This window comes from Polypterus senegalus, chromosome 2 (assembly GCF_016835505.1).
Source record: "Polypterus senegalus isolate Bchr_013 chromosome 2, ASM1683550v1, whole genome shotgun sequence".
Taxonomy (NCBI): domain Eukaryota; kingdom Metazoa; phylum Chordata; class Cladistia; order Polypteriformes; family Polypteridae; genus Polypterus; species Polypterus senegalus.
The window spans coordinates 280,375,880-280,394,000 of record NC_053155.1 but is presented as its reverse complement, the minus strand read 5'-3'; positions in this window follow the sequence as shown (position 1 = coordinate 280,394,000).

Sequence of the window (18,121 nt, the reverse complement as noted above, 5' to 3'; positions counted from 1 at the left end):
CTGTAATAGGCGTTAAGCCATCTGTAAGCTTACAACGACGATTCTTCAAAACTTTTAAAGGACATTAAAATATCTTCATAGTACGTGTTTAATTATTCTATCCGTCTATCCTTCCAGTGTCGCACCAGCCTCAGTAAATATAGATAGATAGATAGATACTTTATTCATCCCAAGGGGAAATTCACATAATCCAGCACCAGCATACTGATAGAAAAAACACTATTAAATTAAACAGTAATAAAAATGCAAAAAACAAACAATAACTTTAAATAATGTTAACATTTGCCCCCCCGGGTGGAATTGAAGAGGCGCATAGTACAGTGCAAGGCAGGAACAATACGTGAACTTGCTAGCGCTGCGGAACTGTGTCCTCACATGTTTAATTATTAACAATACAGATTATTTAAATGAAGTTAAAGTTTTATCTGTATAATATAATATTTTGTTGCATTTCATCTTAAAAATTATATCGTCATCATATGTAAATACGCGCTTTATAAAGTGGCACAGGTTATGAAATATTATAACTGTAGTGCAAGTTTACAGTGGGGTAATTGTAATTATAAGCACAAACAGTTCTACAAGGAGCACTTGATTGAGTGCGTTTATAGCTCTTGGGATGAAACTGTTTCTGAACTGCGAGGTCCGTACAGGAAAGGCTTTGAAACGTTTTGCTGTGGCTGAGACAGCGTGTCCTTGAAGCTGTATACCGATAATTCTCTTTCCGATCAGCTGCTGCTGTGATTCCCCACTCAGATACAGTGATATAAATACTCCGAGTGGTGCAGTGAGAGTAATATGGAAAAAATTGATCCACTGTGGCAACCCTTAAAGGGAGCCGCTGAAAGAAGAAAAAGAAGAAGAAGAAGAAGGTGCAGTGAGAGTAACAAATGTGACAGATGTCAATACGTCAGACACCAGGTAAAAGTTCAAAAGTTTGACTTTTTATTAATAAACAGTGCACAAAGCACCCTCCTCTCCACAATGCTCATAAACAATCAAATAATCACAATAATACAATCCTCCAACTTTCCCAGACGTATTGCAACCCTTCCACCCAACTCAGCTCCTCGTCTGGGGATTTCCCACAGTCCTTTATAGTTCCTGACTTGGAAGTGTTTCCCATCTTTTCGTCCATGTGACTCCTTATCACTTCTGGGTCAGATAAAAAGTCCTCTTCTTTATCCCGGAAGTACGTCACGTCCGTTGTCGCTTTGCCTATGACGTACTTCCGGGTTATAGGGCACATCTGACTCTCTGGGCCTCCCTGCAACAACAATAACAACAACAACATTTATTTATATAGCACATTTTCATACAAAAAGTAGCTCAAAGTGCTTTAAATAATGAAGAATAGAAAAATAAAAGACACAGTAAGAAAAGAAAATAAGTCAACATTAATTAACATAGAATAAGAGTAAGGTCCAATGGCCAGGGTGGACAGAAAAAACAAAAAAAACTCCAGACAGCTGGAGATAAAAATAAAATCTGTAGGGATTCCAGACCATTAGACTGCCCAGTCCCCTCTGCAGCGTCCTCTGTTGGCCCCTATGGTATCCAGCAGGGCTGTAGAGGAAAACACCATTGTCCATGATTCCCTGCTGGTATCCGGGGCACCTCCATGCTGCAGGGAGAGCTCCATCTGGCAGCCTTGGGGTATTGGCCGGGATGACAAGCTGGCCATAGACCACAAAATGCTAAAGCAGTTATGGTATTAGGAATACTATGGCTATTTCCTGGGCCATTATATTGTTACAGGTTAATTACAATTCGATGCATTACACTAATAAACAATATGCGGTTAGTTTCAGTGTATTTATAAAGCCACGTTAGGAATGTGGTTCTAAGAAATAAAGAGTAACCACACAGGAACAGTAGCACTGCTTTGACGCTGGGTGTCGCCAGTCTGCAAAACTGAGCAGAGAACTTGCGTATGACAGGGTATGAGGTACCGTGGAAAAGTGCGTGGCTTTACGCCAAGTGTAGGTTTTATACATCGCGATTTGAACGTGGAAACGTTCTTACACAACATTTCGGTGCGTACGCAACGTTTATACATGAGGCTCCAGGAGAGGAAACGTTAAACAGGAGAGAGAGTGAAAATAAAGAGTCAAGCCTTTGTTTCATCTAATCGTACAGTAAGTCAAGAATTGAAGTAAGAAACCAAAGTTAAAATTCAGGAAATCTAAAAAAACACCACTACATACAGAAAGGTTTTTTTTTGCTTAGTTTATCCACAAACTCGAATAGAGATGTATCCATAGTGCCAGTTAGGGCTGAGTGATATGGCCTATAAATAATTCTGTGAAATTTTTAGGCTATTTCACAATACACAATATACATCTCAGTGTGTTGAAATTTCCTCTAAAGCACATTATAAATGCTTAATTTAATCCTTTCATTCATATGCTCCCTTTCTAATACCACCTACAGGATGCAACATGTGCCTACATTAAACATTCTTGTTTATATTCATTTGTGGCTTCTATTAGAATAATTTTAAACTAGTATGCAAAAGAGGGGAAAATCACAACAAAGATAAATTAAAAAAAGTAGTTATTCAAACCTGATAATTGCCTGCGGTGGGCTAGCACCCTGCCCAGGGTTTGTTTCCTGCCTTGCGCCCTGTATTGGCTGGGATTGACTCCAGCGGACCCCCGTGACCCTGTAGTTAGGATATAGCAGGTTGGATAATGGATGGATGGATGGATGATAATTGCACATAATAAGAAACATTTCAAAACAACATCAATTAAAGTGCACTTTTTGTGCATAATGTTTGTGATGACAGGTCATTTCACTGTGACAAACCATTCATCAGAACAATAACAAACATATCACATAAATGGTAATATGTTGTTAATCCAAAGTGTTATAATGAACGATTGATGCTTTAAAACAAGATGTAATCACTTTCTGGATTCATCATTTTCTACCATCCGTTATAAGGACCTAATGCCAAAACCGAACTTTTGAGTGTTGTGCTTCAAAACAGTTTCTAGTGACAGAAGCAATGCGCAGTAACACTTTGCATGATTTTCACCACCTTCTGATCAGTTGCCCCATGTCTCCCATTCCCTTCAGGGCTCTCACTTCTGGCATCAAGCGCCCAAAATGCCTTGGGTGTGGTGCAAGTCACCCCAAGCACAGTGACAGGTGGCCTGCTGTGGTTTCGCTAGATGGTAGGTAGGGACAGTGGGAATCTCGTTCATCCATTCATGCGCATCACTAATTAGATGACGAGGCATTTGGCTACCTTAAGAGAGTCATAGTTACTCTTGCCGTTTACCCGCGCTTCATTGAATTTCTTCACTTTGACATTTAGAGCACTGGGCAGAAATCACATTGTGTCAACACCACTCTCCGGCCCTTGCGATGCTTTGTTTTAATTAAAAAGTCAGAATCCCCTGGTCCGCACCAGTTCTAAGCCAGCTGCTAGGCGCCGGCCGAGGCCACAAGCTGGCCCCCAGGCCACCGCACCCCCCACCCCCCGCGATGGGGAGAGGAGGTAGGGCGTCGGAGGCAGGCTGGGTCCAGAGTTGCCACCGGGGCATCGTCCAGTCTTGGCACGTGCCCAGCCCCGCTTCGCACCTCAGCCCGACCGACCCAGCCCTTAGAGCAAATCCTTATTCCGAAGTTACAGATCTGGCTTGCTGACTTCCCTTAACTACATTGTTCTAACATGCCTGAGGCTGTTAACCTTGGAGACCTGCTGCGGATATGGGCATGGCCCAGCGCGAGATTTACACCATCTCCCCCGGATTTTCAAGGGCCGGCAAGAGCTCTCCAGACACCACCGGAAATGCAACACTTTCCAAGGCGCGGGCCCCTCTCTCGGGATGAACCAATTCCAGGGTGGCCCTGGCTTTCAACGAGAAAAGAGAACTCTCCCCGTGGCTCCCGCTGGCTTCGCACTGGAGAGGGGGGTAGCGCCCATCTCCGCCACTCCGGATTCAGGGATCTGAACCCGATTCCCTTTCAATGGGCCCGGGGGTGACGGAGGCCATCACCCCACGATTCGGAAAGGTGCTCGTCCATCCCTTAGGACCAACTGACCAATGTTCAACTGCTGTTCACATGGAACCCTGCTCCACTTCGGCCTTCAAAGCGCTCGTTTGAATATTTGCTACTACCACCAAGATCTGCACCTGCGGCGGCTCCACCCGGGCCCTTGCCCTAGGCTTAGGCGTGCACCACAGCGGCCCTCCTACTCGTTGCGGCTTAACTTTCGCAGCCACCAGTGCCAGTGATGGCCGGGTATGGGCCCGACGCTCCAGCACCATCCATTTTCAGGGCTGGTTGATTCAGCAGGTGAGTTGTTACACACTCCTTAGCGGGTTCCGACTTCCATGGCCACTGTTCTGCTGTCTGTATCAGCCAACACCTTTTCTGGGATCTGATGAGCGTCGGCATCGGGCACCTTAACCCGGCGTTGAGTTCATCCCACAGTGCAAGTTCTGCTCACCAAAAGTGGCCCACTAGGCACTCGGCATTCCATGCCGCGCCTTCACGCCAGTGAGCTGGGCTTCTTACCCATTTAAAGTTTGAGAATAGATTGAGGTCGTTTCGGCCCCAAGGCCTTTTATCATTCGCTTTACCAGATAAAACTGTGTGCCAACGAGTGCCAGCTATCCTGAGAGAAACTTTGGAGGGAACCACCTACTAGATGGTTCAATTAGTCTTTCGCCCCCATACCCAGGTCGGATGACCAATTTGCACGTCAGGACCGCTGTGGACCTCCACCAGAGTACACTCTGGCTCCACCTCCCTGGCGCTGATGGCGAGAAGGTGCCGGCGTTGGGCCCGGGATCCCGCCTCAGCGACGCCATCCAGGCGATCGGCGCCACACCGTTCACTTTCATTGTGCCACAGGGTTTTGAACAGCCACGTCGGAGGAGGGTAGACCGGGCAGGGCGCGGCGGGCAGGTCAATCCCTCTGTCCCGGGAAGCGGCGAGCTTGCGGATGGGGGCTGCTCTAACACCGGCAGCACCTTCTCCCCCTGGGCCTTCCCTGCCGACCTGAAGCCGGTCACGACGCACCACCGTGGAAGAACTGCGTCCGCCGGGGGCCGAGCCCGACTGGGCGGTGGTCCCGCACCTCACCCTGCGCACCCGACCCGGGAGGGATGGGGCACAGAGGGGGCGGAGGGATCCGCCGACACCGGGACGGCCGACCCGTGTGGCCTGCTGGGTAGAATCCTCCGGGCGGACGGCGCGGACCCCACCCGTTTATCTCTCGGCGGGTTCACACCCTCTTGAACTCTCTCTTCAAAGTTTTTTTTCAACTTTCCCTTACGGTACTTGTTTCACTGGGGGTGGTACACCTGTCACACTGTAATGCAGATGTCCTAAGGTGAGCTCAGGGAGAAAAAAAACCTCCTGTGGAACAGAAGGGCAAAAGCTGTCTTTGCCTGCTTGTACTTTTCTGTATACACTAAGACTCTAACCATTGTTTTGAGTTGATCCCATACTAAAGCACAACTTAAATCCTTTCTGATTTGTTATTGAAATCTACAAGAAAAAAACAAAGCTGACCTGCAGGTAAAAAAACAAAATACAGTGGTATATTATGTGTGTATTCAATTATAGCGAAGGCCGGTATTCTGCGTTATGACAGCAGAGAGGTGTAGGGACCTTTTGAGAACATACCTTTATGGAAGTGGACTGCAAGATTTAGAGAGTAGAGTATTGTGAAAGTAGTGTAGTGTAACAGATATGAGCAGACCGTTATTCAGGCCAGCATTGTTATACCGGCCTTTCGTGTATATCGCTATACATCTAGCCCAAAAAATGGCCAGCTGGGTTCAAACGGTTGAGAAAAATTATACAAAAATTTGTACTCGATGTGCATGATATAGTCATTTATCACACCCCACATAATAAATAAGCCGCAGTGTATCCCACAGTCCTAATGCTGGTACTTGAAGTGTCATGTTGATGATGTCTTAATAATCTCCCTAGCAATCCATCGTTACATCCATGCAATTGAGTTTCAGGATGGAGATGTCTAGAGAAAAAGGTAAAATAAAATCAACATACTTAACTATTGTTCAAACAAATATAAAAGGAGGAGAAATTATTTCTATCTATATCAAAACCCCCAAAACAAAAGAATGTAAAACAAGCAAAATAAAGACAGGAAAATCAGTAAATCATAACAAAGCTGTACATAACACAACTGTTACTTGCACTGTCTCTTCTGCTTTAAGATGGTGAAGTTTATTAAACACAAGATGGAACAAGACTAAAGCAGCTTTATATTCAACAAATATTAATCCCTAGTCAGCCAATGTTATGGCTGTAGAAAAAGAACAGCCTTAGATTAAATGGGCATGGAGATAAACTTTGATTAAAAATCAAGAATGTAATTAAGTCTTAAATATCAAAACAATTAGAATACCAAGTGCCAAAAGAACAAACCATTATCCAAAATTCAAAATGTTCACTCTTTGGTGTAATATTCCTCACTTGACTCCAAAATGCAAAAAAGAGTTGAAGAAAAGAGGTAGTGTCTTCATTTCAATGCTTGGATGTCAGGTAATAGCACATCACCTAGGACCGGATGATGCATTATAATTATAGATTTATAATCTTTTATAATTACCTATAATAGATCATTTATAATTATAATCCCACTGCCTCCTTCATCCAATACACAGTCCCTCTACACCATCCCTACTACCTCTTTAGTTGGAATGGCTAGTAATCCACCTATGACCATCAGAGTGGACTGTCCATAACTGAAAGCCAAGTGAGGAGACAAATAAGGAAGCTACACACAGAAAAAGCTGCAGGACCTAACGGAGTCAGTACTCAAGTTCTTAAGGCCTGTCCTGACCAACTTTTGTGGAATATTCTGTCACCTATTCAGTCTGTCCATTGCTAAAGCTCCAGAAGGCTACTGCTGTGGAAAACATCCTGCATTGTTTCTGCAACAAAGAAGGTAGGTACCTATTCATCTAATGACTACAGACCAGTGGCATTTACGATTCACATCATGAAGTACTTTGAGAGGCTTGTCCTGGACTATACGAGTCCACTTTTGGTAGACCATTTGGGCCCACTGCCTATTGGACAAAGACTGAAGTGGAGGATACAATTACCCATCAGCTCCACAAGGCTTATTCTCACATGAACAAGGCTGGCAGTACTTTGAGGATTAAGGTTTTTTGATTTCTGCAATGCATATAATAACATCCAGCCTTCCCTTTTAAGGAGTAAACTCAGAGATATGCAGGTGAATGAGTCTATGCTGTCTTGGATAACAGACTGACCACAGGGTAACCACAGTTTGTAAGACATAAGGACTGTGTCTTTGATGCAAATGTGAGCAACACTACAGCATCACAAGGAATAGCCCAGTCTCCTTTTCTCTTCACTTTGTACACCTTCAACTACAAATATAACACCTCTTCATGTCACTTGCAGAAATTCTCAGATGATTCTGGACTTATGGGGTGTATTGATAAAGTGGATGAGACAGAGCACAGGAGTCAGGTGGAGAACTTTGTGTCTTGGTGCAGAGAGAATTGACTTTCACCGCACCAAAAAACCTCAATGTCCAATCACTGTTTATGAAGTGAATGTAGAGGTGTTACACTCCTATAAGTACTTTGGGGTACACATCAATGATAGGCTCAACTGGAATAATAACACAGAGGAACTACATAAGAAATGGCTCTTTTGTAGGAGACTGCATTCCTTTAATGTGGGCAATGACATCCTTTACATTTTCTACAACTCTGTGGTGGCCAGTGCCATTTTCTACACTGTGGTATACTGGGTTCCTAACATTACTTCAAGAGAAGCCCAATGGTTCAAGAGGCTAATTAAAAGGGCAAGCTCAGTTATAGGTCAGTTAAGTCAGATTCAGCTTTGCACTAAATTCTTTTTTCTTAAGCCTGCAGAATAAACACCAATATGTTAATTATAGGCAAATTTCAACAAGTATAGCCCCTGTTTGCTTAACTGGACATATTTCTTTCTACTCTGAATGTAGAAAGAAAATGGTGAGATGAAGTTTGGCTTTTGCATGCATTTCTACATACACTTCTGCACACCAACTACATAGAAATGAAGAACTTTCAGGCACTAGAGAGAGCAAATTAAGCTAAGCTTGACATTTTAATGCTGGTTTAATTTCTCAAGTATACACAGTAGTATAAAGCACAGAAAGCAGCACATCATCTTAACATGAGTCTCTAATTCACAGTGGTGAAGGCAGGACATGCTGTCCCAACTGCCTCCATTTGGACTGTTTCTAAAGAATATCTGATGACTGGCAGGCAAAACGACAGAGAATGAAGAATGCAAGTATCAGCCATCAGAATTTTATGTCTGTCCAATGTTTATTCTTGAAACGTTATCAGTTTACAAATATCAAAAGTGTAGGTCTTCCGTGTTCTTTTTCTTCCAATAGCTACTAGCAGATCTATAAAATCTCTCTCTATATTTATATCCTTCACCGATTTTCTTTCCTGCATCTGTTCAAAATTACAATCAATGCCTGTTAAATATTAAGTGTCCTTGGACTAGCCATTGTTATGCCTTTGATGAAACAGACACAGAAGAAAAAAAGTGAGCAGAAGATGAAAATGACAAACATCAGCCAAACCTAAATTCAATAACCAAAATTGCATCCTGTACTTCAACAAAGCCAAGAATTTTAGTCAAAAATGCAAAGTCAGAAAATAAAGCAAGGCTTCTTACTACCAGATAATCAAACATGAAAGCACACACCAATGAGAAATCTTTTGTTTTTATCCAAACTCTAGATAACAGGAAATGGTTAGCATGGGCCATTACATCATTCACTTGTTGACATCATCTGCTGTAACCTCCAGTCATCCAATGGTGGTGACCACCCTAGCAACAGCACAGAAACACTCTAGAAAGTGGTGGCTCCCTAGAAAATCAAAAATGGCGTTGGAAAAGCAACAAACCAAAATCAACATTAAAGAATATTAATTCCATGTGAGATTCAAGTGCAGAAATGAATTTTGTGCTCAAAACAGCTAATGGGAAAAAAGAAATAACAAAGACCAACAAAATTAAATATGAAAGCCAGTCTTGACAATTATGCTTTCTTTATCTGATCCTACTTTTACCGTTAAAAACATGGGACAAGAGGCAAGGTAATGTCCCCTCAAACCAAATACAGTAATCCCTCCTCGATCGCGGGGGTTGCTTTCCAGAACCCCCCGCGATAGATGAAAATCTGCAAAGTAGAAACCATGTGTTTGTGTAGTTATTTTTATATATTTTAAGCCCTTATAAACTCTCTCACACTGTTAACATTATTAGAGCCCTCTAGACATGAAATAACACCCTTTAGTCAAAAGTTTAAACTGTGCTCCATGACATTCTTTCTCACAATTAAAAGAATGCAAATAGATCTTCTTCTCTTCAGGAGAATTTCAGAGAGAGACAGAGAGCGCTCGCAAAGAAAAGCAAACAATCAAAAAATCAATACGTGTGCTTTTAAGTTTTCCGCGGCATTTTTTTAGAGGAGCGTCAGTATCTTCTAAGCAAACAGCCTCTGTGCAAACAGCCCCTCTGCTCACATTTCCTCCGTCAGGCGCAGAGAACGCCAGAGAGAGCGAGAGCGAGATTAAAACAAACCATCAAAAAATCAATAAGTGTGCTTTTGGAAGCACCGCGATAAAGCGGCATTTCTTAGAGGTGCGTTCGTATCCGCTAGGCAAACAACTTCTGTGCAAACAGCACCTCTGCTCACAGCCCCTCCATCGGGCGCAGAGAATGTCAGAGTGGAGAGGGTGAGATAGAGGCAGAGACAAGCAAACAATCAAGCTCCGCGCGGGATGCATATCTTATAGCATTGAGGAGTTTTAGTTAATATGTAATACATGCTCTGATTGGGTAGCTTCTAAGCCATCCGCCAATAGCGTCCCTTGTATGAAATCAACAACGCAAACAAACTGAGGAAGCGTGTAGCATAAATTAAAAGACCCATTGTCCGCAGAAATCCGCGAACCAGCGAAAAATCCGTGATATATATTTAGATGTGCTTACATTTAATATCCGCGATAGAGTGAAGCCGCGAAAGTCGAAGCGCGATATAGCGAGGGATTACTGTAGTTATTTATATATATATAAAAATGTAAGGTAAAGGCACATGCAAATGCAGTAAGAATTTTGTTGTTGTTATGTGAATTTTGAATTTGTGTTTTGGAGACAACAGAAGGTCACCTTTGATTTGCTACTTGGTCTACACAAAAAGCAAGTAAAGATAATTTCACATTTTTCAATAAAGCAAACTAAAAATTTTATCACAAAAATTACATTTTTGGCTGACTTAATTATTTTATTTGATATTATTGAACTAGATGAAATATTAATGATGTGTCTAGTAGCATTGCTTTTAATGAATTAACATATTGAGAGCTACCATTTCTAAGGGCATTCGCATAAAACATTCCACTGGAAAAACAATATTTCCCATCTGTCCAACAGAATGTGAATGTATCATTTGACTAGGGCGGAAAGGAAAGAGGTACAACACTTCATGTTGCTTCTACAGAGTACAGTACATGGTTCCTGTTAGGATTTGACTTCTAATGATTCACGTGAAAAATACTAACAAAGCCCACAAGATTGGAATTCCCCAAAGGAAATCTTTACTAATAACCAAAATAAGGAATGGTTAAGTAATGCAAACATGCACATTAACCAACACAATTAAAGAAAATTAACTCTAAATGATTACATTAGAAACCAGGAAATAAAGAAGCAAACAAAGTAACTAAAGGATTAAAGAGAAAGGTACCCTCTAACACACAAAGGCAAAACCTATTGTAAAAACTAAAAAGGATTTCAGACTTCAGTTTATCATAGAAACATCTGACAAAAAGATCTAAAAACACTGAAGCAGCAAACTTTGTGAAAACCAATAGTGTCATTCTCAAAACCTTTGACCATGACTGTACAGTTTCTTTGAAATAAGTTTTTGTATGTCAGATATTTAATTTTTGTGTAATAGGACAGCACTGAAAATAAGTCATTTCAAAAAGAAGAATAGGCCAGTTAAAATTAAAATACTGAGTAAAATATCTGTAGGTTATTTATTGATTTATTTAATTGAAAGGACATTTAATGCAAAGTATTTCAAAACTACTGCAGCATGGATTTTGTTATTGAGTGGGCACCTCAGGAGAAAAGGACGCTTGATTGTTTTATATGCTAGTTTCATTAATATGCATGGTTATAATAATTACAGAGAGCATAAATTGAATTGTATCATATCAGATCAATTTATTATTTCCTGTGTTTCAGATGGTATAATTTATAACTTTTATATCCTTTATTTCAAACTCATTTGTCTCTCTGCTGAAGTCAGAAACTTTCTGAACAAATGTTTAGTGTTTAAATTAAACTTGCTCCATGGCTGGACAATTTATTGCAGTTCACAGGAAACCTGCTGTGACATTAACATATAATAATGAAATAATTTGAAACCCAAATTTTTACTTATTTCTATTGAAATACTGTATATTCTTATTTCTATGTAGGGCAGGGGCTGTCAAGTTTCTCAGCACATTGTTATAAATATGCTTATGGTCATCTGCAATGGGAAGAGGTATGCAAGGAGAAAAGGCAGAAGTCCTGTCACAATTGACAAAATGCTTGATCCGTCAGTAATCTGCTATGTTTATCACACTCAGTGGCAGTATTTTGCCAATTCTGTCTTCCACTGATGCTTTAAACACAGATATTATCTTTAGCAGTTTGGAAATGTCCTGTTGTACCAGCTGCTTGCTTTGAGCAGCACTTAATTATTTACTTTTTCTTATCATGATGGATTTCTTCTTTGTCTACTAACTTATTTATGATTACACACTCTTGTCACATGGATTGCTAAGTATGAAAATGTGGGAAGTTCTGGACTTTTGGGTTTAGGAGGGGGCCATAAACTTGGGTTTACAGTGGGAATTTCTGCCTACCCAAAACAGTTGTTACATCCCTGAAGGCATAGCATAAATTTCTCTAGTATAGAAAAGAAATAGGTTGCAAAACTCTTGAGTCATTTTGATTAATCTTGATTGAACTTTTTTTACCCAATAACAAATTTTTGTTAATGATCTAATTGTGAAACGTGCAAGATTCCAGACAATAAGATGCCATGCAAATGACACACATAACAAGGTAAAGGGTTGCAGTTTATTGGAGTAACACCACCTTTAAATATTTCACATTTTAAAAAAAAACTAGTTTCCTGGTGAGTTAAGCAGGAGCAGCATATAAATGGAAGAAGGTGAGATTTGCAGTGTTGCATTGGGAACAAAAGATCATTTACAGATGTCCAGTACTTAAACCAGAAGACAGCTAAGGAGAAAAATTGGGGTTGTAGCATAGCAGTATTTATGTGGATACCAGTGATATATACATAACGAAAACTACAACTAAAAATATTGTTTTTCATTGTACAAGAATGAGACCTGAAATTAAAGAAAACACATAAACTAAAACTAAATAAAAATAAAAATTAGTGATATGTGAATGAACTAACGAGAACGAAAACTGAGTAAAAACAAAAAAAAACAGTAATCACATTTTCATTCAATCTGGTTCAGTTGTGTTTTTTGTAGGTCCCCTGAACCTTAAAAGACCATTGTTTGTTTGTTGCACACATTTGGTTCGTCGGGTTAAAGCAGTAAGCACTTGTGGTTGACGATAGTGAGTTTCGCACAGATGTTTGTAGGTAGAAAGCGAGAAAGTAACATGTGGAAATACTTTAATTACAGCACAGTTGATAATAAAAGCAAATGTAGTGTGTGAGAAGAAGAAAAGAGTCTCAGAGTTTCAGTACAGGACCAGCTGGATCAGTACTTAGTGGAAGTCCAGCACTTCTGGACTCGGACTGCGCTATCCCTCACACACAGGGCTGATGCATGCAATTGGCGCATGCCTGTTGATGTCTATCATGATGTTGATGTCTAGCTTATATAATGTTTGTTGACACTTTTATTATACACCCTGACTTTCCACAGTCTGGCTAAACAACAATGAAAAGGTACAAGGTGAAGCAGACAGTACTGTGCAAGCACTGAAAGGGACGGATGTGAGCCCAACAGGTGCTCATTGCTGCTGTTCTTCTACACAGAGGCTCTAGGTGCTAATAAAGTTAGCGATATCAGAAAGTCAAGTGCACTGCAGTAGTCCGTTTATTTTATTTTTTGTTCCGACTGACTGCCAAAATTGAAGATTAAGACTTTTAAACTTTTACAAGAAAGTGACAGATTTTCGGGGAGAAAATTAGGCACATGGAATTCATTTACAAATAACGGTAGACCATAAACCGTTTTCAGTTTTATAAAAAAATGGGATTAAACTAAGAAAAAAAAGCCAATATTTAAAAACAAAATTTTGACCTTAAATAATATATTCTTTTGTTTTCCTTGTTATCCTTTTGTAATACAGTCTGTATTAAAATTGATTAAAGCATCAGAATTAAAAGCTTTTAAAAACTAAACATTTCAATTGAGGTCAAAATTGAAATCCTTTTTTTTGTACACCACTCTATACTTTCATTTGTATTGAATAAGTATAAATTGTGAAATTGCAACGGCAAATTTAAAACACATGGAGGGTGCAGAGCAAATGCGCTCTCTCGCAGCTATAAATGTAACTCTCTTTCTTAGCCATATATGCGCCTTACCTATCTGTGTGTAAAGAATGCTGATGAGATATGAAACATAACCAGTAGTCAATGTGCATGCTGCCAACTGAATAGTGAATAAGCTACTCTTTTGAGTTCATATATTCGTAACTCTGACTGTGAAGGAGTCAGCGCCTCATCAGCCATGTACAGTACCTCACCGCACATCATCATTGCTTCAGTATTGGCAGCAGTAATCGTCCACATGCAATCTGCTGGTGCCAGTGGCCGAGGACCTTGTCTGTGTACCTGCATTACAGGTGCTCGTCAAGCGAATATTTTCACTGCGTGACTATCTGTGCAGTGGACGTCATTGCAACATGAACAAATCACTCGAAATGCATGCTTGTTTAAAGCTTAACGGCAACATGCTTATACAGTTTCTTGGGTTGAAACATTTGATCTTGCTGACTGTATTCATTAGGTCACTTAATCTGTTTGATCATTGATAGTCAAGCTGTGTTTAATGACATTATGACCTGTCAGTGTATTTTGTTGACTGAAACATAACTTGCATTGAAATATTTGAAGGCCAGCATTTGTGTTTTTGCAACAGAAAAAAAAATGAAAATTGTACTAATATTATGTAAAAGCCAGAATTAAATAAAATAAAAACTAAAATTTTAAACACAGAACTAAATAAAAATAAAAATTGTTGACTCCACTGAAAACTAGAATGAAATAAAATAAAAATTAATTTTATAAAATAAAATAAAAACTAAAACTACAATTAATATCAGAGCTGAAATATCACTGGACTGGATACCATACATCAGGTGCTCACTTGTTTTGCATGGGAAATACAGTCACCACCCAGAGAATTTTTTACACATGGAGAAGTTTATCCACCCATCCATCCATTATCCAACCCGCTATATCCTAACTACAGGGTCATAGGGGTCTGCTGGAGGCAATCCTAGCCAACACAGGGCGCAAGGCAGGAAACAAACCCCGGGCAGGGCGCCAGGGAAAAGTTTATTTATTGTAAAAATCAATGACAAGTCTTTTCACACCATAATGATAACATGAATGCACTGCACTGCACCAGATATTGTTTTGACAGTAGATCTGATAAGTTGAGAAAACATGCACTTTTGTAAAATTTAATTTTCCCTTGAGGAAAAATATCTTTTATAATCCAATGACAGAGATAATACTGCTTTTGTCTCTCATCAGACTCATTTTTGAATTTAACATATTACCTTTTGGATTGAGAAAAGCCACTAACACTTTTCATTATCTTATGAAGCATACTACAGTTTTTAAATTCTGCAGTTCCTGATTGCTAGATCTCAATCATATTATTGATATGATCAAAGTGGAAAAGATAGTGAGAAAATCAATTGTTTTTTAATTTGAAATAGAGAGATAAACACAAAGGGATCATTAAGCATTGTCAAAAATATTCTAAAGTAAAGACCAAAACAAATGTAAAATTCTTGAAAAGGCAGTCATTACACAACCGAATGATCACTTCAATAATCATACTATCTATACTAATAAAAGGCAAAGCCCTCATTGAGTCACTCACTCACTGACTCACTCACTGACTCACTCACTCTCTCACTGACTGACTCACTGACTCATCACTAATTCTCCAACTTCCTGTGTAGGTAGAAGGCTGAAATTTGGCAGGCTCATTCCTTACAGCTTACTTACAAAAGTTGGGCAGGTTTCATTTCGAAATTCTACGCATAATGGTCATAACTGGAACCTATTTTGTCGCCCATATACTGTAATAGACTGCTTCTTGATGGCCGTGGGAGATGGAGTTGTGTCTCGCATCATCACGCCTCCCACGTAATCACGTGAACTGACTGTGACCACAGTACATAGAGAAAAAGGCAGAGCTCCAAAGAGCGCTGAAGAAAAGACGCTTTACACAATTGAGAAGGCAGAAAAAGAATATCAAGCTAGTGACGCATACAAGCATATTCATAAGTGCAGCTACTGCGGAAACAAAGCTTGGTGTAAACCGTAAGTTTAAATTAAGTTTGTAGACACGCTCCTTGAATTAAGTTCATAGACAGGCTGTCGCTGGTGTTTGTCAGGGCACAACTAGCACGATATTCGCGGGATACAAGTTTAATGAGAGGACGCAGGGTATAAACGAGAGTTTTGATCACTTTCTAACTAAGTTAAAATTGCTGGTGAAGGACTGTGCTTATGCAAATTTCAAGAGACTGTGTTTGTGGGGGGGATTGACAGTTAAGGCGGGAGGGAAGTTACGTCAGCATCTCCCCTCCCATTCACTTCATTTCGCTCTGAGCTGAGCTCCGCAGCTAACGCGGTCTTGCAGAAGCAACTTTGTGACGCTGCCACCAAATACTCACAGAAAAATCCATAAGTTAATACACACACTGTCTCTAGGGCTTCTCCATACTCTGAATCCTCCAGGCACTACTGAGCATAATCTAATTTTGAGGGTTGGGACACCAATAATATTACTGAAAACCTTACAGCCACTGAGACTTTGTAACAGCACGAGACTTCAGGTCACGTGTCTGCAAAAGAACCTAATTGAGGCAACTATTTTTACTGGCGGTTGCTCAGGGGAGAGAGTTTGTATTCCTCGCATCCCCATTACACCCTCTGATCTCCCATTTCAATTCAAATGCCTCCAATTTCCAGTAAGGCTCTGCTTCGTGATGACAATTGATAAGTCTCAGGGACACACCCTACAAAAGGTTACATTGACAATCATATTACGTTATTTTTAAAATGTTTCCTTTTCTTAGCACAAGCACAGCTCAGAAGCTTCGATGCATGTGCTCCATAACGCGTTAAAAAAAATAACGCATTTAATCACACTTTGCATTCCAAGCAAAGGGGAACTTTTGTCAATGCATGATTTCCTGGTACATCGATTACATTGATGCACACATTAGAGCTACAAAAATGGAAGAGTCTGAAGAAAGCGCGTTGCTAGGACTGATCGGAGGCAAATTTCATTTCGAAAGACTACCCGACAGAAGCCTTGATAAAAGCGTGCTTTTGTGCAAACTGTGCAAAAAGGAGTTTCCATATCACCAACGCACTTCAACCTTACGGTACCATCTAAATGCAAAACATGTTACAGCGAGCACTGAAACTGTGTATGCTGTTAGCACTAGCAGTACGAGTTTGAGTACCAACAAAAGGTGTCGGCAGCCCAAACCTGATGAAATGACTGGCTTCAGGACCAAAATTCGTAAGTCAACCTTACAAATTCTCTCGCAAAATGGATTGCTTTGGACTGTAGACCACTAATAGTGGTGGAAGATAGGGTGTTGGAAAATGTGCTACAGTTAGTGTCAGGTTATCCAACTTTCCAACTGCCGTGCCGAAAGACTATTTCGAGTAAAATTCAATAGCTTTATGACACTGAAAAGCAAACAAAATTTGATGCATTACAGAAAGTGGACTTTGTGCCTCTTACTGGGGCTCATTGGACTTCCGTGACCGTTAGTAATTTTAGTTACATCTAATTACAGAATGTTCAATGATCACACTGTTTTAGCCTAATGTACTAAATAATTTTGGCTAAGGTTACTCGGAGTTTAAAGGTGAAGCTGGTCAAACCTTTTATGTTTCTGCCTTATTTTTTTAAGACGAAAAACTGCACTTTATGTTAAATTTTGGTTATTATTATTTAAAGACAATGCCATTCTGAACATGTACTTAAAGTACTTAGAATACCACTTTATTTTTAAGTCTGCCCAATTTTAGCCAGGGATGATATTTTTGTTTCTGTTTTGAACTGAAATGCAGTTTAAATGCATTTTTTTTTCAGAAATTAAAAGACCTTGAGTTTGATTCTGTCGCCAACTAAAACCCTTTTAAATTAAAAAAAACATTTGTGCTTTGGGACAAATTTTCTTGTGTGATTACATGCGATTAATCAATATTAATTAATTACAAACCCTCTAATTAATTAGATTATTGTTTAGAGTCCCACCCCTAATATATATATGTAGATATGTATATATACAATGTATATATGTAGATATGTATATATATATATATATTGTAAAAGCGCTATATAGCCTCGACCCGCACAGACCACGAGAGGCAACGCGTACAAAACACACAGGCTTTTTATTTTTCAGCTGTGTGACACGCCTTCCCGTGCTACACAGCCCAAACACAGTCTCACAAGCACAAAGCACACAAAACTCACTTCTCCACCTTCTCTTCCACCACTCCTGCAAGCGTAGTCCTCCTCCTCCCAACCCTGGCTCTCTGAGTGGTGGTGGCTGGGGTTTTATAGCCCACCGGAAGCATTCCAGGTGATTAACCACCTGGTCCTAATTGAACTTCCGGGTGGGGCTGAAAACTCGCCCAGCCAGGTTGTGGAAGCAGGCAGCCCTAGCGGCCATGCTGGGCCCCAACCAAGCTGTGGAGGACTCCATCTCCATGGAGCCCCGCGGGCGGTTGGGGAATCATCGTCCGGCCAGGAGGCTGCCA